Source organism: Tachyglossus aculeatus, chromosome 18 (assembly GCF_015852505.1).
Source record: "Tachyglossus aculeatus isolate mTacAcu1 chromosome 18, mTacAcu1.pri, whole genome shotgun sequence".
Classification (NCBI taxonomy): Eukaryota; Metazoa; Chordata; class Mammalia; order Monotremata; family Tachyglossidae; genus Tachyglossus; species Tachyglossus aculeatus.
In genome coordinates this window covers 25,418,560-25,441,014 of record NC_052083.1, presented here as the reverse complement: position 1 = coordinate 25,441,014, position 22,455 = coordinate 25,418,560, and the positions used below count along the sequence as shown (strand labels likewise).

The window sequence follows — 22,455 nt, the reverse complement described above, 5'->3', positions numbered from 1 at the left end:
GTGAGGACTGGCAGGAAAGAACAAGAAGGTGAAGGGAGGGGTGGTTAGGTGAGGAAAGGTGTGGGGCAGAACACTAGGGAGAAGAGTGAGGGTAAGTGAGGAGAGACATTGGGATCACGAAGCTTGGCACAGAGGACTATGGGAAGTGGGATGGGTGCTTTGTGGTTCTGGTTGGGCTCCAACTCTGCCCTCTTCTCTAGTTTCCCAGAAGGCCCAACCCTGAGTCTGGTAAGCAGGTGCCTGATTACTTCCAGTTTGGAAACACTTTAACCATAGTGGTATTGTGACCAGTGTGAACAGTAGCCACAGCAACAACAGAAATATTTATCAGGTCTTCTAGCTTGGCTCTACCCAGTGACTCCTGGGACTCATCTTCCCAGCTCTGTTGGCTTGGAAATGGCTCATGGAGATGGCTCATTCCCAGCTCAGCTTTCAAAACTGAGATCCTGGAACATTCTTGCAGTCCACTAACTGGGAACTCCAAGAGTGGCTGTGAAAAGCTGCTTCCAATAGGATTCCATGGTCAAATCTCAGAATCCTTCCCTCAAGAACTGACCAGCAAGTGGTGGAGTGTGAGAGGCAGAAATAGGGGACTGTCTGTAGGGGTTAGACCACCATGGTGAAGATTTATTTTCTTTTAATGGTATTTGTTAAGCAATCAATAAATTGTATTAATTGATTGATCACAGTGTGCAGAGCTTAAATGCCTGGGAGAGTACAACATAATGATATAACAGACACGCTCCCTGCCCACATTCAGCTTACAGTCTAGAGGGGCTGACAGACATTAAAATAAATAAATTACCAATATGTATGTAAGTGCTGTGGGGCTGAGATGGGGAATAATAAAGTAAGTTAAGCATTTACTATGTTCCAGACACTGTACTAAATGCTGGGCCAGATACAAGATACTTAGGTTGAACACAATCCGTGTCTTAAATGGGGCTCACTTGGTTAATCACCATTTTTCAGATGAGGTAACTGAGGCACAAAAAGTTCAGTGACTGGCCCAAGATCACCCAGAAGACAGGTGGCAGAGCTGAAATTCAAACCAAGGTCCTTCTGACTCAGGCCTGCACGCTATCCACTAGGCATTCCTGTTCTTGTAGTAATAATAATAATGATGGCATTTATTAAGCGCTTACTATGTGCAAAGCACTGTTCTAAGAGCTGGGGAGGTTACTAGGTGATCAGGTTGTCCCTCATGGGGCTCACAGTCTTAATCCCCATTTTACAGATGAGGGAACTGAGGCACAGAGAAGTTAAGTAACTTGCCCAAAGTCACACAGCTGGCAATTGGCGGAGCTTGGATTTGAACCCATGACCTCTGACTCCAAAGCCCGTGCTCTTTCCACTGAGCCACACTGCTTGTGGAACAAAGAACTACCTAGGACATTTCAAGGTGTAGTTAAGTTCAGCAGGAATTCTGAAAATAGCTGGCAAACCTGGGCAATGAACATTTCACAAGCTGCTTTTCCATGGAGCTACAACACTGCATGGACATTTAAGTTCCCTGGGTCTCAGTTTCCCCATCTATAAAATGGGGATGAAACATCTGTCCTCCCTCTGCCTAAGACTGTGAGTCCCATGTGGGACAGGGACTGTGTCTGATCTGATTGCCTTGTAATCTGCCCCAGCCTTTTTTAGAGTGTTTGGCAAATAGTAAATCCTTAACAAATGCCATTGTTATGATTGTTAATCATTTTTTGTCCCCTCTGTCCCAGGGGACAACTCTTAATCTTAAATCCTTTCAATGGAGGATCCTAAAGCCATGTGTAAATTTAAATGAACCTTCCAACACAAGGTCATGTTGAATTTGTAATGCTGAGCAGTCCTTGGAGGAGGAGTTGGGGATCAGACTCCTCAGCAATTCAGGCTACAGTCCTTAATCACCCCACCTGCCCAGCCTCTGGGACCTTCCCAACATCCTGAGTGTGCAATGATGCTCTGTCAAATTGGGCGGCTACATTGGATAATGGGTAGATCTACACAGGAACTTGAAGCTGCCCATTACAAGCTTCTTCTCAGTCTCAGTCCCTACCTGGAGGTGGGGTTTGGGGATGGGGCTCATAGGAGAGTGGGAAGACGAGGATGTTAAGGGAAATGCTGTGAATCAATCAATCAGTTGACTTTTTGTGAGCAGGTACTGAGTGCGAGGCACAGAACTAATCACTTGGAAAAATAGCAACACACGGGTTCCCTAATGTCAAGAGGTAGTGTGGCCTAGTGGTAGAGAAGCAGCGTGGCTCAATGGAAAGAGCCCGGGCTTTGGAGTCAGAGGTCATGGGTTCAAATCCCGACTCTGCCAATTGTCAGCTGTGTGACTTTGGGCAAGTCACTTAACTTCTCTGGGCCTCAGTTAGCTCATCTGTAAAATGGGGATTAAAACTGTGAGCCCCCTGTGGGACAACCTGATCACCTTGTAACCTCCCCAGTGCTTATAATGGTGCTTTGCACATAGTTAGTGCTTAATAAATACCATCATCATTATTTCTAGACTGTGAGCCCGTTGTTGAGTAGGGACCATCTCTATATGTTGCCAACTTGTACTTCCCAATCACTTAGTACAGTGCTCTGCACACAGTAAGCACTCAATAAATATGATTGAATGAATGAATGAAAGGAGTATGGGCCTGGGTTCTGGGTTCTAATCCCGGCTCTGCCACTTGCTTGCTGTGTAACCTTGGGCAAATCACTTAACTCCCTGAGCCTCAGTTTCCTCAATTGCCAAATGGGCTAAATACCTATTCTCCATCGTGCTTGGACTGGGAACCCCATGTAGGTCTGATCTGGTTAATCTGTAACTACCCCAGTGCTTAGTAGCAAGCACATACCTAATAAAACAATTGTTATCATTAGTGTAATGATACTACATTGTCTACAGTTGTCTGGGAATCAGGAGTCCTGGATTGGAATCCTGGTTCCTGGAGACAGGGAGACCAACAAGGAGCTGATGCCATAGTCTAACCGCAGTATGACCAGAACTTGAAACAGAACTTTGAACCAATCAAGCTTGGGCTGTAGATGGATTATAAGGTTTCTCAAGTGGCATCAGCAGGTGGAAATTGACCCTTAAAAACTGACCTTCTCTAGACTGGCCTGTTTGAGTTGGACGTATAATAATGTCACAGTGGGAAAGGGTGTTGTGAAGTCTTACATGAGCAGAGAACTTTTCCTGTCTATTTTCTTTTGAAGGTTCGTGCTCAAAAGTATAATAAAAGGATTGGGGAAAGAAATCAAAAGTAGAATGTTTCCTGCCACCTCCACTCAGTTTCTTTCCTTTGGAGGCCGTGTTGCCGCGTGTCAAAAGATGTCAAATTGTTCTCACTCAAACCCCTGCTGTTCCGCATGTTTTTCAGAACAGAGTGGGACCCTAAGTCTCAGAGCTGGGCAGAGCAAGGCCCCCAAGAAGGAATGGGGTCATTGCTTCTCAAGGAGAAAACTCCATGGCTCAGCTGAATAACAAAAGCCTGCAAGTCAAGAGGAGACCCAGAGCTCAAATATCATCAATCAAGCAAATATAGTGTGCTAGGAATTGTTCTAAGCACTAAATATGAGGACAACTAGGCAGTACACTAAGGGGGGCTTAGTCTGGGAAGGCCTCCTGGAGGAGGTGAGCCTTCAGTAGGGCTTTGAAGGGAGGAAGTGTGATTGTTTGGCAGATTTGAGGAGGGAGGGCATTCCAGGCCAGAGTTAGGATGTGGGCCAGGGGTCGACGGCGGGACAGGTGAGAACGAGGCACAGTGAGAAGGTTAGCACCACAGGAGCAGAGTGTGTGGGCTGGGATGTAGAAGGAGAGAAAGAAGGTGAGGTAGGAGTGGGCAAGGTGATGGAGAGTGTGAAATCTGGTTCTTGGGGCTAAAGTAGATGATGGGATGCCATGACCTGTGATGATGGGTTCAATCTTGCCACGTGAGTAGGTGGGATTTTAAGAGAGTTTTAAGGTAGGGAGAGTTCCAGATGGCAGGCGGAACAAAGGACCAGAGGCAGGAAGGGTAAAAGCAAGGCATGGAGGGAAACTGACCCTAGGAAGAATGGAGAAGAGATGGGTAAGAGATCTGAGGGAGAATCTTGAAGCCATTAGAGAGGTTTATGAATTGCATTGATTAAGCATTCACTCTTTGCCAAGCACTGGCTAAGTACTGGGATAGATACAATCTGTCAGTTCAGACAAACCGTGTCTCATCCTGGGGCTCATAGTCGAAGCGGGAGAGGGAACAGGTATTGAATCCCCGACTTTTTAGATGAGGAAACTGAGGAACAGAGAATTAAGCAACTTGCCCTAGGTCCCAGTCGATCATATTTATTGAACACTTACTGTATGAAGAGCACTGTACTAAGCGCTTGGGAGAGTACCATACAACAATAAACAGACACATTACTTACTGTTTCACAGCAGGCAAGTGGCAGGAATTAGAACCCAGCTCCCCTGATTTTTAGTCCTATGCTCTTTCCATGGACCACACTGCTTCTCCCTCAGACTCCTGCAATCCTTTTTATTCTCCCAGTTGACCTTTAACAACTCTCTTTCACCTTCTTTCCAGAGGCTTGGGGACCTCCTTTCCTGGCAGGTGAGGGCGGGGCAGACACAGTCATCACCCATGGATGCGACCTTGTAATGATACACTTATTTTACACTGTGCCAATTAAAAGCCTCCTCGTTGTCCTATATACACCCCAACTGAGGGGGATTTGCATTTTCCCCACTTGAAAAGCAAACACTCGCCGTCAAATTCTCTGCACCATTTCTGCTCCATTTATGCTTTCAAATGTCCAATTCAAATTCATCCCCCTCCAAATATATGCCTATGATTGCAGGGCAGCTTAAACTGCTGACTTAAAATATGCCCACACTGATGAAGTTGCTTTAGCTCAGCCAGCCCCTTTCACTGGAAAGAAAGGGGAAATTTGCCTTTAAATAGATGAGTCCCATGGTTCGAACCAAGATTGTTTTCCTGCATAGTTTAGTAGCCAAATGTTGGCCGTTGCATTCCTCCTTTAGATACTGCTGGCTTGAAGTAGTGTCCTTTCTGACTCTGTCCTACCTCCTGTAATCAAATCCTGACCCAGAAATTTGCCACTCTGGAGTGCATTCACTGTGTTCGGGCAAGACCAATTAGAAGATAAAAATGTCAATTCCTTGGGGGCCTTGAGTAACAAGAAACAGATGGAGTCAACCTGTTCAGCCTTCATTCGTTTGTCACATTGCATTAATAAATGAAAATGTAATGGTTGGATTGGGTGGTTTCTTGAAAGAGTGGTTAACCAAACATAACACCGCAAGAGTTTAAACACTGTCTCACACAAAAGCAAATCTTCTATCCCACATTATCCCTCTACTTCTGTATGAAGTTAGTTCTGACGTAGATTTCTGTTCCTTCAGCAGTCTTTTTTTAAAAAAAAGGGAATTTAAATGCTTATTTTATCTCAGGCCAGGGTTGATACAAGGTAATCAGGTTGGACACAGTTTAAGTTTCACATGGAGCTGACAGTCTTTGTGTTTTACAGATGAGGTAACTGAGGTACCACACTGAGAAGTTAAATGATTTGCCCATGATCACACAGCAGACAAGTGGTGAAGCCAGGATTTGAACCTAAAATCCCCTGACTGCCAGGCCCCTGTGCTATCCACAAGGGGCCCTGGGTGAAATCGTGCTAGGTATAGAGGGAGGTAGAGGAATGGTCTCTGCCCTCCAGAGGATCTCACTGGTCACTGGGAGTAAAAGAAATACCGAAAACACAAAAAAACAGAAAAACCAAAAACCGTCTCCATAAAGTTGTCCAGCTTACCTGGTTGAGAGCTAAGATGACTAACTTTTAGAGTATCAGGAGTGATTGAACCCAAGAAGGATTCATTTGAGAGTATTTCTTGGAGGAAGAGGTGACCCTCAAGGTGAGTTTTGGTACAGGAGAGGGGCAGGCTTTGGTAGAGGTAGTAAGATGGCTGGTGAATTGGACGTGAGGGAGGGTGGTTGAAGTGAGGAGAGGGTGAATAGGTGCACATGGATGAAGCAAAGGTCATTATGGGACAACCTGATTAACTTGTATCTGCCCCAGCGCTTAGAACAGTTCTTGGTGCGTAGTAAGTGTTTAACAAATGCCATCATCATTATTATTATTGTTATCTGGGAAATGAGGGCTAGAGGGTGCTGAAGGGTGGAAGGCCTTGGCATTTTGTTATCCAGAACTATGATTTTCTGGGAGTAACTGAGAGCCATGGCAGCATTCTGAAAGATGAGGGGATGGATGGGATGAAGACTGATTTTTGCATCATTAGACCAGGTGCAAAGTTCAGTGGAGTAGCCCCACAGCACTTAAGTACATTTCGGGAGTTAATTTACTTATATTAATGTCTGCCTCCCACTCTAGACTGTACACTCATTGTGGGAAGGGAACGTTTCTACCAACTCTGTCTGCCTCCCCCTCTAGACTGTAAACTCATTGTGGGAAGGGAACGTGTCTACCAACTCTGTTGTACTGTATACTTCCAAATGCTTAGTACAGTGCTTTACACACAGTAAGCACTCAATAAATACAATTGATTGACAGATTGATTGGGCATTGGAGAGCAATGCAACTCTCTGTGATGTGTAAGTCAGGTTGAAAGATTTGATCTCACTGAACAAGAATGGGGTTGGGAGTCAGGAGGTCTGGGATCAAGTTCTGAATAATGACTTACTTCAGAAAAGTCAGCCAACCCTCTGGTTTTCTCACACTCAAGAAGGGAAAAGCAATCCCTGCCCCTGCTGTTTTAAAGGAATGTTATAATACTGTTGTGAAAGTGCTTTAGGAAATAAGTCTACGGGGAAAGGGAAACATTTTATGTGACACTTAAATGTCCATATTTTCTCTTGCCTCCCAAACCTATAAGTCATTTCAATATGCATCTCTCCCATTAGAATGCTAGCTCTCTGTGGACAGGAACCAGGCCCAGTAACTCCACTGCACTTTCTCAAAGTGTTTCGCACAGAGTAGGTGTTCCGTAAACACTGTTGACTGATTGATTGAAAGCCAAGGGATTCAGGGCATCACATTTCCTCATGTTTGTGTCTCAAAGTGAATCTTCTCTTTGCACATGGTCACAATCAATCAATCAGTGGTATTTATTGGTTTGTTTATTATGGTATTTGTTAAGGGTTTACTATATGCCAAGCACTGTACTAAGCGCTGGGTAGATGCAAGGTAATCAGGTTGGACAGAGTCCATATCCCACAGCCTTAATCCCCATTTTACAGATGAGGTAACTAAGGCATGGAGAAGTTAAATGACTTGCCCAAGGTCACCCAGCAAACTCATGATGGAGGCGAGAATTTAACTCAGGTCCTTCTGACTCCGAGGCCCATGCTCTATTCAGTAAGCAACACTGCTTCTCCAATTATTGAGTGCTTACTCTGTGCAGAGCACTGTACTAAGCACTTGGGAGAGTATAATTCAACAGAGTTAGTAGACTCTGCCCACAACAAGCTTACAGTCTAGAGGGGGAGAAAGATATTAATATATATATATAAATAACAGATATGTATATAACTGCTGTGAAGCTGAGGGTTGGTGAATACCAAATGCTCACTGGGTACAGACACAAGTGTATAGAAGATTTAGAAGAGAGGAGTCAATAAAAAGGGGGATGAATTGGGGACGGTCTCTTGAAGGAGATGTTTTGGTTTTGATGATGGGAAGATTGACTGTCTGGCAATATTTATAGAGGGGGCAGGAGTTCCAGGCCAGAGGGAGGACATGGGAAAGGGGTCAGTAGATATATTAATTCATTCAGTCATTCAGTCATATTTATTGAGCACTTACTGGGTGCAAAGCACTGTACTATGTGCTTGGAAGAGTACAATATAACAATAAACAGATACATTCCCTGCCACAGTGAGTTTACAATCTAGAGGGGGAGATGGAGATTAATAAAAATGAATGAAATAAATAAATGAATAACATGAGATTAAGAGAGACTAGTGTGGGCTGGGATGCAGTCAGAGAACGCAAGGTAGGTAGATGGGGGCAACTTCGTTGCTAGTCAAGTATAGAGAAGGAGCATGGCCTAGTGGATAGAGCTTGGGCTTGAGAGTCAGAAGGACCTGGGTTCTAATCCCAGTTCTGCCACTTGTCTGCAGTTTGACCTTGGGCAAGTCACTTCACTTCTCTGTGCCTCAGTTGCCTCAACTGTAAAATGGGAATTAAGGCTGTGAGCCTCATGTTGAACAGGGAAAGTGTCCAATCTGACTGACCTGAATCTTCCCCAGTGCTTAGAACAGCGCTTCACACGTAGTAAGCGCTTAACAACTACCGTAATTATAATTATCATATTGCAAACATCTGCAGTTGAACTGGTGTCAAGTAGTTGCTGGATGACAGCCACCAAAGAACCAAACCCAAGTGGTACTGGAACTGCTTTGGTACTGCAGTATCTCAGCTGCTGATGGGCTTCCCTTTGTATAACTTCTGTTTCCTCAACTGTGTGAAGTCCTCTTCCAGACACAAAGACTTTATCCTCACTAGAGGGGCTACTGGATAGTTCTGCCTAAAGGCAGGAACAGAACCCTAAACACCACAGTTTCATTAGATTTATTGATCTGATATGCTTGCCATAACTGGTCCACTATTATCACAGCTTTGACATGATAGAATTTATAGCTGAACACCTATATAGCACTCTTCTTTTAGTGTTTTGCCAATAACCCTGTTGAATTTTGTTGCCCGTACTGTTTACCACCCTGTCTCTCTTCGAGAAAATGCTGCGGAATTTACCTTGGCTTAAGTCCTACTCTTTCCCTCTCTCACTTTGTCTTGACTAGAGTGAACATGGCTCTTTTCCATTTAGCTTTAAGGAATGGCATAGATATGGCCTAGATAAAAATCTTATCTACTTACACAAGGTACCTTTTTATCGAATTGGAGGTGAAAACTAACACTGAAAATTTCATATCTGCATTACCATATGTTCACACAAAAAATTCAAAATCATCATTGCTATATATTTACATTGCACTTGAGCGTGAGACTGTGAGCCCATTGTTGGATAAGGACCATCTCTATATGTTGCCGACTTGTACTTCCCAAGTGCTTAGTACAGTGCTCTGCACACAGTAAGTGCTCAATAAATATGACTGAATGATTGCATTGTGTTTTTTATCCCTGTTTTTAAATAATAATAATAATGGCATTTATTAAGTGCTTACTATGTGCAAAGCACTGTTCTAAGTGCTATACTTATATGGTATAATGTGGTCAGTTTTTTTGAAACTTGGGAATGCATTAATGCTCTTTACATTATTTCTGATGGGAGACTATAGTCCGTGCATTGTATCACTTAAAAATCTATTTCCCAGGACCAATTAAGAGGGCTAACTGTAGCAGGATGACAACCCTCTATTCTAAGATGAGAGAACTGATACTTGCACAAAGGAACTGATTATAGTGCTATGGTTATGGACATGTCTGTAATTCATTTAACTGTCCATCTCCCCCTCTAGACTGTAAGCTCCTTGTTGGCAGGGAACATGTCTTCCAACTCTGTTGTATTGTACCCTCCCAAGCACTTAGTACAGTACTCTGCACACAATAAGTGCTCAATTCATTCATTCATATTTATTGAATGCTTACTGTGTGCAGAGCACTGTACTAAGTGCTTGGGAAGTAAAAGTTGGCAACAATAAATACCTATGACTGACTGACTAGTTTGCACTGAGCCACTCGCACCCTCTCCAGTCAGGTTTTCCTGGGAAACAGAGCAACATGCAAGTATGTAGGCGGGAATGCAGCACATTGCAAAGTGCACACCAAAGTTATCATTTTTACAAGAAGGATTCATTTATGGAGAAAGTGACCTCAGTATAGCAATCTCCATGGTTTGCCTGAGGGGTGCAACACTGTAGACAGTTGTCTTAGTGCCTCTGCTGAACTGATCACCTGTCTTCCATCAACGCTGATGTACAGTCTAAGTGACATCACTGATTCTGTTGCCATAATCCACAACAGCTAGGTATGTTTTACAGTGAGCTGCCTGTACTATTTGCAATTATTACCAGGTGTGTTTCCTTCGGATGCAATCGAGTCTTAGTGACAGTTGACATAATCTAAACCTCCATAGTCAGCCTTTCACTTTCAGCCAATAGGAATCTTTGCTTAAAATCTAAATTGGCTGCCATTTTGGTAAGGTTTAAGTGGGGATTGTGTAGCGCTGGGTTGGCGGGGGGGACTGTACCTATAAATTTCCTGCTATTGGTAGATTTGTTGCTGTTACGGGTCTCGGAGACCAATTTATGTAGATTACACAGCAAATTACTATGAGAATTAGTTCATAATTTAGTAATCTAGGGAAAATACAGTTTAGATTTATTTTCTAGATGTAAGTGTGTGTGATGCAGGCAGTACTTTGCTATAGATTCTGTAGTATTACATGTAAGGCTGTTTCTTGTATTGAAGTCCCTAGGAGTTGTTCCCACAGATTCACTGATCGGCTTGACCTCAGTGCCTGCAATGAAATGAGTTTTCTGTAGACTTAAATGCAATTCAGAGTGGACCTATCCTCTTTCAGTCGCGGGAAGCCGAGAAGCCTCTCGGGTTTCACTTGCCATATCTTTAATAGTTGTTCTTGCTGGCAGTAAATCCATGTTTACGATCAATTATCTTTTGCCCATTGGCTTTGACGGCAGTTACCCAGACCAAGCTCCATGGGTCGTTAGGTTTCTTCACAGGTTGGCCAGAGGCCTGGGTCTGTGTGGGATATTCCAGTTTTCAGCTCTGAGTTGTGGTGGGGGCATTAAAGCAGTGGAAAACGTATCAGGAGGCAGAGAGGCGCTTAGGAATTTTAGAGTCTTTCATCCACCCTCAGGACAGCTGAAACCTAATTTAACCCCAGTTTTGAAACTCTTTTTCCTGTCATCTGGGCTTAATAAAACATGGCCAAGCTGTTTCAATAGAAGTGTCTCAATCTGGAAGGGTACTGGGGTCAGGGGAGAGGGAATTGTAATCATTTTTCTCAATCAGGAAACCAAACTGGAACCAGAGAAACCTCTTCCCAAGGGGTTGGTGCTCTTGGAATCTCTGTGCACTGAATAGTAGCCTAGTCGGTGCTATTAGCATCTAAAATCAATGTTCAATAATCAGTGGAACCACTGGATTACAGCTATTGCTGTTGACATCACGTGCAACCCATAAACCTCTCTGGCCAAACCATGTCCCCTCAATCCCCTCTCTAATCAGCCCATCATGCTACTTCCTTCCCAGCAGCCATCCTCATCTTCTTCTGTTCAACTCCACCATGAACAGCCCTCCATCTCCATCCCCTCGCCCCATCCCTGTTATCCTGTCATAGTGCCGCCTCTCATCCCTCTCCCCAACGAAGGCCCCTATCAGCTCACTCCCACCCAAGTCTGCCTCACCCCTCAATGCCATCCCCTCCCCCTGCAACTCCCACAGTTCAGCCAAGTGTGGCCTGTGGAACCCTCACTCCATCCTGGTTCAGCTTCCTTTCATCTTTGACCTGTCGCTGACCCAGACACTGTTCCTCCTCAGCATCGCTGCAACCTGGCCCTCCCCAGATGACACTATCCCCCCTGATGACACTGTCTCCTCCAGTGTTCTCTGTAGAGGGGGGCCTCATCATCTCCCACTCCCCAAACCTCACTGGGAAAGATAGAAAGGTGGGCATCCTTCTCACTCTCCAACGCGGCTCTCGTACCACCATGCCTCCTCCATCCTTCTCTTTCCCTTCCTTAGAAGGTCGTATCATCTGCTTCTACTTTGGAAAAGTAGCATGGCTCATTGGAAAGAGCACGGGCTTTGGAGTCAGAGGTCACGGGTTCAAATCCCAGCTCCGGCAATTGTCAGCTGAGTGACTTTGGGCAAGTCACCATTTCTCTGTGCCTCAGTTACCTCATCTGTAAATTGGGGATGAAGACTGTGAGCCCCCCGAGGGACAACCTGATCACCTTGTAACCTCTGCAGCACTTAGTATAGTGCTTTGCACATACTAAGCGCCTAATAAATGCCATCATCATCATTATCATTTATTATTCTACCACGCACTCAAATTATGAGTTACTTCATTCACTCGATCATATTTATTGAGTACTTACTGTGTGCAGAGCACGGTAACAATTCAACAATAAACAAACACAATCCCTGCATACAGTATAGAGTGGGAGATAGACATTAATATAAATAATTAAATTATAGATATTTACATGAGTGCTGTGGGGCTGGGAGAGGGGATGAATAAAAGGAGCAAGTCAGGGTGACACAGAAGGGAATGAGAGAGGAGAAAGGGAGAACTAGTGAAGGCCTGTTGGAGGAGATGTGCCTTCAATAAAGCTGTAAAGGGAGGGAGAGTAATTGTCATATTTGAGGAGGGAGGGCATTCCAGGCTAGAGCAGGATGTAAGCGAGATAGTTGAGATCGAGGTACAGTGAAAAGGTTCGCACCAGAGAGAAGTGTGTAGGCTGAGCTGTAATCATAATAAAAAAAATAATAATAATAATAGTATTTGTTAAGTGCTTACTATGTGCCAAGCACTATTCGAAGCACTGGGGGAATACAAGGTGATCAGGTTGTCCCACGTGGGGCTCACAGTCTTAATCCCCATTTTACAGATGAAGGAACTGAGGCACAGAGAAGTGACTTGCCCAAAGTCACACAGCTGACAATTGGCAAAGCTGGGATTTGAACCCGTGACCTCTGACTCCAAAGCCCAGGCTCTTTCCATGGAGCCATGCTGCTTCTCATTGTAGTCGGAGAGTAGTGAGATGAGGTAGGAAGGGGCAAGGAGATCGAGTGCTTTAAAGAGTTACAGTCACCTACTGCTCCCCAGACCCCTCCTCCAACTTTCTGATCCATTTTGATCTCTTTCTTGCATTCATTCTCTCTCTCTTGATACTTGGGAATTTCAATATCCATGTGGATGTTCCTGAAGACCTTTCTGCTGCCCTCTTCCTATCACTCCTCAGCTCCACTGAGCTAATGATCCACCCCAACTCACTCATTCATCAAGCTGAATTCACGCTCAATCTCCTCCACTTTAGTTGCTGTAAAATCTTTACCCTCACCAACTCAGAAATCGGAACACAACCTCTTGGCCTGCTTTTTCTCACACATATACACCCCTCTCTGCAAATCTATCCTGTTCCCCAAAAGAGACCTTGGATTTGGATGAGAACTTGAATTTGGATAAGCTCCCAAGCTTGGATGTCCTGGTGATGCCGCCACCTTAACAGGTCCAGAACAGAATTCCTCATCTTCGCAAGCAAATTCTGTCCCTCCCCCCGCTCCCCCAAGTCCTTTCACATCACTGTATACAATACCAACATCATCCTCATCTCACAAGCCCACAACCCTGGCATTATCGTCAGTTAATCTCTCTCATTCAATCTGTTAACAAATTCTGATGATTCTACTTTGCTAAATCTGCCCTTTCCTTTACATTCAAACTTCTACCACACTGATCTAAGGACACTTATCCTATCTCCCCTTTACTACTGCCTCAGCCTCCTGGCTGGCCTCCCTGCCTCCTGTCTCTCCCCACTTTAGCCCATACTTCACTCTGCTGCCCAGATCATTTTTCTACAAAAAGGTTCAACCCATGTTTCCTCACTCCTCAAGAACCTCCATTGGCCGTCCGTCTACCACCATATCAAACAGAAATTCCTTACCATTGGCTTTAAAACACTCAATCAACTCATCCCCTCCTACCTTAGATCACTGATCTCCTACTACAGTGCAGTCTGAATGCTTTGCTCCTCTAGTGTCTGCTTACTCACTGTTACTCACTATTTCACCACCAATTCCTTTCCCACATCCTCTAGACTGTAGGCTCACTGGGGGTAGGGAACACATCTGCTAATTAATAATAATCATAATAATAATGATGGCATTTATTAAGCATTTACTATGTGCAAAGCACTGTTCTAAGCATTGGGGAGGTTACAAGGTGATCAGGTTGTCCCACAGGGGGCTCACAGTCTTCATCCCCATTAGACAGATGAGGTCACTGAGGCACAGAGAAGTTAAGTGACTTGCCCAAAGTCACACGGCTGACAATTGGTGAAGCCAGGATTTGAACCCATGACCTTTGACTCCAAAGTCCGTGCTCTTTCCACTGAGCCGTGCTGCTTCTCTTATTTCTGTAGTATTGTGCTCTTCCAAATGCTTAGTTCAGTGTTCTGCACACAATAAGCATTCAATAACTACAATTGATAGATGGATTGATTCTTCCTCTGGCTTGGAAATCCCTCCCTCTCCGTACATGCCAGAGCACTATCTCCCCAATTTCAAAGATTTATTAAGAGCTCCTCCTCCAACATGCCTTCCCCAATTAAGCCCTCTTTTCTCCAACTCCCTCCCCCTTCTGCAACTTCTGTTTGCTTGGGAGTGTATTCTTTTGGCACTTGATAGTCACCCCACCCGCTGCCCCACAAGATTTATGTACAAATCCATAACTCATTTATTTATATTAAAGTCTGCCTTCCCCACTAGACTGAAAGCTCATTGTTGGCAGGGAACATGTCTACCAACTCTGTTGCATTGTGCTCTCCCAAACCTTTAGTACAGTGCTCTGCACACAATAAGTACTCAATAAATGAAATTGTTGCATTAATTGATTAATAGCCGCTCCAGAGTTGAAAGGACAGGGGTTTGGCCAGTGACCCTATCAGGCTGGCAAACTGCTGTTTGGCTTTGGAGGAGATCAGTAATCCTTTAGGAACACCTGGGAGGACTCTTGCGATCATTCTATAAAGAAATGTCAGTGAGGCAGCACTAGATTGCTCCTGTGCTGGGACCCTGAAGGTGGAGCAGAAGGTTAAATGTAAGAGGAGAGGATTCTGCTTCTTGTCCTAGAGAAGCAGCGTGGCTCAGTGGAAAGAGCACAGGCTTTGGAGTCAGAGGTCATGGGTTCGAGTCCTGGTTCCACCACATGTCTGCTGTGTGACCTTGGGCAAGTCACTTAACTTCTCTGAGCCTCAGTTACCTCATCCGTAAAATGGGGATTAAGACTTTGAGCCCCACGTATGACAACCTCATCACCTTGTATCCCCCCAGTGCTTAGAACAGTGCTTTGCACATAGTAAGCGCTTAACAAATGCTATCATTATTATTATTATTGTTGTATTTTTTTTTAATTTGGATAAGCTCCCAAGCCAGGGTGACCCAGTCCACTTGAATTTGGAGACTCTGGGCCATTCGCAATGAAGTGGTCCACCATTAGGAATGGATTGGCATCTACTCAATGTTTGAAAATCAATAATAATAATAGTAACGGTACTTGTCAAGTGCTTATTATGCTCCAAGAAATATTCTAAGCACTGGGGTAGAGACAAGCTAATCAGGTTGGACACAGTCCCTATCCCACATGGGGCTCATGCTCTTAATCCCCATTTTACAGATGAGGGCCCTTAGAAGTGAAGTGACTTGCCCAAGTTCACACAGAAGCAGCGTGGCTCAGTGGAAAGATCATGGGATTTGGAGTCAGAGGTCATGGGTTCAAATCCCAGCTCTGCCAATTGTCAGCTGCGTGACTTTGGGCAAGTCACTTAACTTCTCTGGGCCTCAGTTACCTCATCTCTAAAATGGGGATTAAGACTGTGAGCCCCCCGTGGGACAACCTGATCACCTTGTAACCTCCCCAGCACTTAGAACAGTGCTTTGCACATAGTAAGCGTTTAATAAATGCCATCATTATTATTATGTGGTGGAGCTGAGATTAGAACCCAGCTCCTTCTGATTCCCAGGCCCGTGCTTTATCTACTAAGCCATGCTGCTTCTCAATCAACCAATAGTATTTACTGAGCTTTTACTGTGTTCAGAGCACTGCTCTAAGGACTTGGGAGAATACAACACAACAGAAGCAGTAGACATGTTCCCTGCCCAAAATGTAACATATACCAAAATGGAAAGAGAAGAAAAAATGGTCAGAGAGTATTTTGGAGGGCAGTGCCAAGGGAGAGATTTCAAACCAACTTCAAGACAGAAGAGGAGAGAATTTTTATGAGGATCCAAGAGTGGGAGGGTGGAGAAAGAGACAAAGAAAGAGGAAAAGTGGAAGGGGAACAAGGAGATACTGGGGGGGGGGGGGGGGGGGAGTGTGAGAGAGAGAGAGAGAGAGAGAGAGAGAGAGAGAGAGAGAGAGAGAGAGGGAGAGAGAGAGAGAGAATAGAAGGAAAGAATGGTGGGGACGAAGTCAAGTAATGATAATAATTGCGGAATTTGTTAAGTGCTAATTGGGTGCCCAGCACTAATATTAATAGTAGTAATAATAACTGTGGTATTTGTCAAGAGCTTACTATGTGTCAACCACTGTACTAAGTGCTAAGACACAAGATAATGAGGTGGGACACAGTTCCATATGGGGCTCACAGTCTTAATGGAAAGGAGAATGAATCTCCATTTTACAATTAAGGAAACTGAGGCATAGAGAAGTTAAGTGAGCTGCCCAAGTTCACACAGAAAGCAAGTAGTGGGAGATGGGTTTAGAACCAAGTTCTTCTGACTCCCAAGCCCTCGCTCTTTCTAGTAGGTTATGCAGTTTCCCACCATACTAAGCACTGAGGTAGATGAAAGATAATCAGATTGGACACCATCCAGAGTCTAAGGGAGATGTGAACAGAGAGAACTAGAGTCATGAGGTATAGGAAGGTCTCAGAAGGTGTGGTCAGAAAAGCCAGAAGGAAGAAGAACAGAGAGAGGACTCATACAGTATCCACTGACTCTGGTCATGGACCGGATATTTCCATTAGATTCTCAATGAAGGGAATATTTGAATGGAACCAACTATTTTGTGAATGGGACGTGGGGGCCATCATCTGCCAAAGTGTCAGACTGCAAAACCACTCTTAAGATTGTGAACACAGCAAAGGTAACAGTCTCCTGAAACACCCAAACTTGAGTTAAGCCTGGAAAGATGCCCTGCCCACAGGAAAGTCCTCCACCCTTGATTCAGGGCTCTGCAGATACAGTAAGATGTCAGTAAATGTAATAATGATCCTCATCTTCCGGGTGTCACTGAGTTAATCCACGGTTTGGGGTGTTATCTGTTGTCAAAGGTCGAAGGTTTCAGCCAAGTGCACGTAACCGTTTCTAAGATCACGCTTAACGGATTTCAAGTCAGGCCAATATGGGCTGGCACTGGTCCAGAAAAGCACTGAAGCAGAACATTGCTCTGAATGTTCTAATTGTTCTTCAGCTCTGCAGAAGCTAATTGAATTTTAGCATCTCAACACTTTTATCCCACTGGCAGAGCATGTGGCTTTTCTGTCACCCGGAGTTGGTCAAAAAGAGTCAGGTGAGTTTCCAGGGAAATAGGAGTTTGGGGATATTTGGATTAATTAAGACATACACTTTTCTCTGGAGGCCTAAACTCCTTTGAAAGGGAAGTATTAAGGAGGGGAGATGTCTTTCAGAAAGAGTTATGCCCTCTTTCTTGCAAAGTTCTTTGGGAAACTTTGATTACTAGCAACACTGATTCTGCAGTCTGAACAGAGTGGGTTCAATTGGGAGAGCATGAGAAACCTTGTCACTGCATTTGGCTTAATCAAAGTACCCCAGGTTTGACCTGCTGGAGTACCAAACAAAATCAGTAAATCAATAAATGGAACTTTTTGAGTGCAAAAACCTGAACAAAGTGCTAGGGAGAGTACAACAGAAGCAAAACACATTCTCTTCCCCTCAGAGAGATTAAAATATAATCGGAGAGGTGGAAGGAGAGCCAATTATTTATAAATAATGGGAGTAAAAGGAAGAATAAGGAGAAGCATGAATATGCCAGGAAATAATAGCAGACTGAATGCCCATCTAGTTCTACAAAACTCACAGAACCATGTATTTAAGAAAATTAAAATTCATCTTGTTTCTCATACTGCAAATGTGCACCATTTCTTTTCAGACAACCCACTGAGCTTACTACTACTGTTTTAAACAAATAATAATCATAATAATGGTATTTGTTAAGTGCTGTTCTAAGCGCTGGGGGAGATACTAGGTAATCAGGTTGTCCCTCGCTCACAGTCTTAATCCCCATTTTACAGATGATGTAACTGAGGCACAGAGAAGTTAAGTAGCTTGCCCAGGGTCACACAGCAGACAAGTGGCAGAGCGGGCTTAGAACCTCTGACTCTAAAGCCTGTGCTCTTGCCACCAAGCCATGCTGATTATAATAATAATAATAATAATAGTATTTGTTAAGTGCTTACTATGCGGCAAGCACTGTACTAAAGCACTAGGGTAGATTCAAGGTAAATGGGTCAGACCCTATCGCTTTCACGCATGGGACTCACGGTTTAAGGAGGAGGGAGAACAGGTATTGAACCTCCATTTTACAGCTGAGTAAACTGAAGCACAGAGAAGTCAAGTGATTTGCCCATGTCACCCAACAAGCAAGTAGCAGAGCTGGCCTTAGAACCAGCTAAGCAGCGTGGCCCAGTGGAAAGAGCCCGGGCTTGGGAGTCAGAGGTTGTGGGTTCTAATCCCACTCCAAAATTTGCCTGCTGTGTGACCTTGGTAAAGTCACTTAACTTCTCTGTGCCTCATTTTCCTCAAATGTAAAATGGGGATTCAATATCTATTTTCCCTTCACATCGACTGTGAATCTCATGTGGAATAGGAACTTTGCCTAACCTGATTAACTTGTTGCTTCTTGCTTCTCAGAAGTCAAATGGCAGGGACCACATCTCCCAACTCTACTGTACTGTACTCTCCCACGAGTAAATAGTGTGCAGAATATGGCCTAGTGGAAAGAACACAGGCCTGGGAGTCAAAGGATCTGGGTTCTAATCCCACCTCTACCTCTTGTCTACTGTGTGACCTTCGGAAAGTCATTTAACTTCTTTGCATCTCAGTTGCCTCATGTATAAAACACAAATAAAACCTGTGAGCTTTATGTGGGAATGGGATTATGTCCAACCAGATTATCGTGCATCTACCCTAGAATTTATTGCAGTTCCTGGCACAAAGTAAGCATTTAACAAGTACCATAAGTTTTTTTAAATTAATAAATTGATTGATCAAATGGCCACGGAAGAGAACTGAATCCAGACTATAGATTTCTGGGTTGAAACCGGTCTCGAGTTTGTGTCGGAACAACTGAAAGTTTCAAGCATGCCATTGTCAAAGCTTTTCAGCATTGAAAATGGCTCAAGTGGGACTCTGACTTGTTCTTATGAATAAGTAGACTCAATATTAAAGATCCTCAGAAGGGCACAATGTTCCAAAATGTAGAAGGGGGGGAAATTGCTTTGTTTAATCACTTTAATATGTGAGAGCTCTAAAATAGTAATTGTATCCTGGATCTCTTGCCATTTGAGAAGGAGCCTGGCCTAGAGGACCTAATCCCAACTCTGCCACCTGTCTGCACGGTGACCTTGGGCAAGTCACTTAACTACTCCATAGCCCAGTTACCTCATCTGTAAAGTGGGGATTAAGACTGTGAGCCCCATGTGGGATATGTGAGCCCGTTGTTGGGTAGGGACCGTCTCCATATGTTGCCGACTTGTACTTCCCAAGTGCGTAGTACAGTGCTCTGCACACAGTAAGCGCTCAATAAATAGGATTGAATGAATGAATACGGACTGTGTCCAACCTGATTGTCTTGTATCTACCCCAGGACTTAGTACCTAGGAAGCATTTAATGAATGCCATCAGAAAACAAAACTGTTTTTGCTCCACCCATGAGAAATTGGAATGATTTAAATGACGCAAATTTTCACCGTCTCTAATGATGATCCCAAATTTCAGGCAAAGCTGTAACTTCCCTAGGGAAAAGAGCCCAGTCCTGGAAATCAGAGGACCTGGATTCTACTTCCATCCCTGATTCTTGCAGCTGGGTGAACTTGAGCAAATCACTTAACTTCGCTGAGCCTCAGTTTCTTAATCTGTGAATTGGGGATCCAATGCCTGTTCTGCCTCTTATATGTGAGCCCCCTGTGGGACAGGTACTGTGTCTGACCTGATTGTTTTGTATCTACCGCAATGCTTAGAACAGTGCTTGGCACACAATGAGCACTTAACAAGTACCATAAATCATATTACTTTTAGCATTATTATCATTACACTTTGCACTATGTATATGCCCAATAACTCCGATGCTCAAACTGAGCACTCCATGTAAGTAAATCCCATACTGCTCCACCCTACAACATTTGGCCCGCAGTTTGAGTCAGATGTTCAAGCCATTAAGGAACCCCTAGGACAAAATTCATCAAGCTGGAGAGGAAACTTAATTTAGAAATGGATATCAATAAACTGCACATCACTCAGAAGAATCCTTCAACAAAGACCTCATTTAACTTTGACAGAACAAAGCAACCTTGCCAAATGTCAATACAGATGAAAAAGAAATTAAGTTTTCTCTGCACCGCGGAAACCTTGGGAATTGAAAATTGTTGACAGATTGCTGCACGGATGTTCAAGATAGATGATGAACTTCTGAATATGATTGGAGAAGCCCCTTATGAAGAGGGGGGTGTCCCTAGGTGCACAGAGATAGGGAAGCTATTGTCATTCAATCTAAGTTGGGCTGATCTCAAACTGAAAATCCACCACCACCATGATGAAGAGAAAGCAGCGAACTAGCTGTGAGCCCATCTGGAAAGAGCCTTCTAAAAGACTCAGAAACATTTTTACAGCTCCTCATTCATTTCAAACTGTGATACTTGGCTTTTATTTACTTGAGTTAAATCACAGTTATGACATTGAGTATTATAATACATACTATATAAAATAATTTCATATTAATTTTGTTGAGGTTCAGAAGCAGATAATGATAATAATATTTGTTAAGTGCTTACTATGTGCTAAGCACTGAACTAAGCATCGAGGATTCAAGATAAACAGATCCCACAGGGGACTCACAATCTAAGAAGGAGGAAGGGGATTCAAAACTCACATATGACAGATGAGGGAACTGAGGCACAGAGAAGTTGAGTGATTTGTTTAGGGATGCGTGGCAGTCTGTGGTGGAGCTGGGATTAGAGTAGTGAGATGAGGTAGGAGGGGGCAAGATGATTGAGTAATTTAAAGACAATGGTAAGGAGTTTCTGTTTGATGCAGGGGAGGATGGGTAACCATTGGAGGTTCTTGAGGAGTGGGGAAACACGGACTGAACAGTTTTGTAGAAAAATGATCCACACAGCAGAGTGAAGTAAGGACTAGAGGGGAGAGAAACAGGAGGCAGGGAGGCCAGAGAGGAGGCTGATACAAATCAAGTCAGGGTAGAATAAGTGCCTAGATTAACATGGCAGTAGTTTGGATGGAGAGGAACGAGCGGATTTTAGCAATGTTGTGAAAATTGAACCGACGGGATTTAGTGATAGATTGCATACGTAGGTTGAATGAGAGAGATGTCACAAATAACACCAACATTACAAGCTTGTGAGATGGGAAGGATAGTAGCTTTCACATGATGGCACAAAGGTTCCACAGGCTACACTTGGCTAAAGTTGTAGGGGGTGGGTAGGTCCTGGGGGAGGGCACGGCGTGAGGGGTGGGAAGGAGTTTAATGGGAGTGATCTGATGGGGCAGGCATGGGAAGAGGGGGATGAGGGATGAGACAGGATAGCAGGGATGGGATGGGGAAGGAGATTGGGGGGAAGCTCAAGGGGTGGGGAAGGGTTGGCTGGAGGGGGAGGAAGGAGGATGCTGGGAAGGGGGACAGGGATGGTCCAACTGTAGGGCAGGGATTAAGAGGTCATAGGTGAGGTTATCACCAGCAATAACTGCTTAATCCAGTGGTTTCCTGAGTAAATTGTTGAATTTTATGTAGGTCCTTGTGTCCTTAAGAGTGAAGAGGTAAATGTGTTCTGCACAGCATAAACACTATCGATTGATTTATTGACTTTGAAGGATTTGCCTCAGGGAAATCCACTGAGGAACATGCCAAAGTTCCAGTTGAGTTAGAAGAGAAGCAGCATGGCTCTGTAGAAAGAGCATGGGCTTTGGAGTCAGAGGTCATGGGTTCAAATCCTGGCTCCCCCAATTGTCAGCTGTGTGACTTTGGGCAAGTCACTTCACTTCTCTGTGCCTCAGGTCCCTCATCTGTAAAATGGGGATGAAGACTCTGAGCCCCAAGTGGGACAACCTGATCACCTTGTATCCCCCCCCCCCCAGCGCTTAGAACAGTGATTTGCACATCATAAGCGCTTAACAAATACCATTGAAAAAAAAAAGATATTCCCAGAACATGGAAACTGTATGTAACCACTAACACCGTTTCCTTACTGTTTCTCCAATCTCGAGGTTGGGGTTGTCTCACCCTGGAACTAGAATAAGTTGGACTCACCAGCAGTCCAATATTTCTAGTTGGATCTAGGCTATTTTCTGAAACATACGGCAATCTTCCTTCTCCTCCCTGTCCCATCTTCATGACTTCCAGTTGGGAAAGGGGAGGGATCAACATCAAGTGTCCTAGTTTCCATGTCCAAACCACTGGGTAAGTCCAGCTGAAAGAGTACCAGAATCTGATGATTC

At 44.1% G+C, this 22,455-nt stretch overlaps 1 protein-coding gene across 3 annotated transcripts in view; it reads left to right on the top strand.

Moving 5' to 3' along the window:
* Positions 1-22,455, top strand: part of GABRG3 (gamma-aminobutyric acid type A receptor subunit gamma3) — a 423,309-nt gene that overhangs the window by 266,940 nt on the left and 133,914 nt on the right. The gene's annotated exons all lie outside the window — the stretch shown is intronic.